Source organism: Mastacembelus armatus, chromosome 13 (genome assembly GCF_900324485.2).
Source record: "Mastacembelus armatus chromosome 13, fMasArm1.2, whole genome shotgun sequence".
NCBI classification, from domain to species: Eukaryota; Metazoa; Chordata; class Actinopteri; order Synbranchiformes; family Mastacembelidae; genus Mastacembelus; species Mastacembelus armatus.
Window position 1 is genome coordinate 15,594,893 of NC_046645.1, and position 1,794 is coordinate 15,596,686.

At 41.8% G+C, this 1,794-nt stretch overlaps 1 non-coding gene across 1 annotated transcript; it reads right to left on the reverse strand.

The window, feature by feature from the left end:
* Positions 1–1,407: 1,407 nt before the first annotated feature.
* Positions 1,408–1,568, reverse strand: LOC113125783 (U1 spliceosomal RNA). Its single transcript, XR_003295197.1, has one exon. It is a non-coding gene; the product is annotated as a U1 spliceosomal RNA (small nuclear RNA).
* Positions 1,569–1,794: the final 226 nt, after the last annotated feature.

Below are 1,794 nucleotides of genomic sequence, written 5' to 3' on the forward strand. Positions count from 1 at the left end.
ATATGATTTAAAAAGTAAACATCCTGAAGGCCTTCTCTATGGGATGCATGTAAGTTTTTTTTTTATTTTTTTGAGAAAGCACTGCTGTTGCCATTATATATATTTATTTACAGTTTATATCATTCAAAAAAAGAGCCTGGGTTCGTAACCCGACAGGGACCTTTCTGTGTGGAGTTTGCATGTTCTCCCAGTGCTTGTGTGGGTTTACTCCAGGTACTCCGGTTTCCTCCCACAATCTCTAAACACGTGTATCAGGTTGATTGGTGACTCTAAATTGCCCATAGGAGTGAGTGTGAGTGTGTGAGGTTGTTTGTCTCTATGTGGCCCTGTGATGGACTGGTGACCTGTCCAGGGTGTACCCCTGCCTTTTACCCAAAGAGAGCTGGGATAGGCTCCAGCAGATCCCCGTGACCCTGGTTAGGAATAAGCGGGTATAGATAATGGATGGATGGATGGATATATTATTCAATCTCCCTAATAATAAAGATGGATTTTTTTCTTTTGTTGTTATTTATATAATCCATTATATTCACAGTTTTTTTTTATCAACAATATTGCCTGGAGATTGCTGTTTGGTGTGTGTGCGAGGGAACTGTTTAATAAAGTGAGTTTCAAATTTCAATGCAGTGCAGTAGTTGCACAGACATCAACAACAGACTGTTCTATGACATGGTTAAATTATGCAGGAGACCATTAACAACAGTGTTGAGGAATGTCATAAAAAATTGAAAGAGAAATGAAAGTGAGGCAAAATAAATGAAGATCCAGACCTCCTCCTCCACATTCACTACTCTATTCTAGCATCTGAAAACTCTTGCTACTCAGTGTCAGTGCATCCAGTTATCAAAATAATGGAGACATATTTACATTTTCAGTTTCCTTCACCAGCAGTATGACACACACACATACGCACACACACACACACACACACACACACACACACACACACACAAACAACCCTCCACCTTCAATCATCTCACACAACCGCAGAGATACTGATGTATGACACTGATACTGACCTGTCTCTCCATCACACCCTCAATGACTTAGACATACAGTATATTTACATGCTAATGTCTTGGTGTTAATGTTAATAAGTGTATGAAGGAATGTGATGACAGTTGTCCCTATGCGTCTCTTTGACATTGCTTTGTGTGTCACCACAAGTGTGTGCGCTGGTTTGTTAGTCGGTGTGTATAATGAGCCAGGTTGGTGCTGTGCCAGTGCCCTAATACACACACTCATGCACACTGAATTTGAAGGGCACTGCAAGAGCAGCATCACTGATGCCTGCTCCCTGCTTATACTCAGCACCATTATGTACTTGCATATGTGTGTGTATGTGTGATCTGCATGAATACATCACTACGTAAGATAAGACAAACTTTATCCATTCCCAAAGGGAAATTCAGGAGAGCGCAAAACCAGTCCCTCACTACCAGAAATTATGCAGTCGAGATTCTCTCATTTGGGGAATTTGCAGGGGTCAGCACAACCGCACGATAGCTGAGCCTCGCCCTGGGTGAATCACGTTCTTAATCATGGTATCTCCCCTGCCTGGTAAATTTTCCTTGCCTATGTGTTGAGGCATTCTCTGTGTCACATTGTGCAATGGCAGCTGCAACAATACCTGCCTGTAGGTGAACGATGATGTTAGTTCATCGTTCATGACCATAGACATGTGTTTTTGTGTCTTTCTGTGTTATACAAATTACTTAGACAGCCCCCCCCCCCCCCCCAAAAAAAATTGTTTGCACCTTCCAACACTTTCAGCTTTTATCAGTTAAAGAGTAA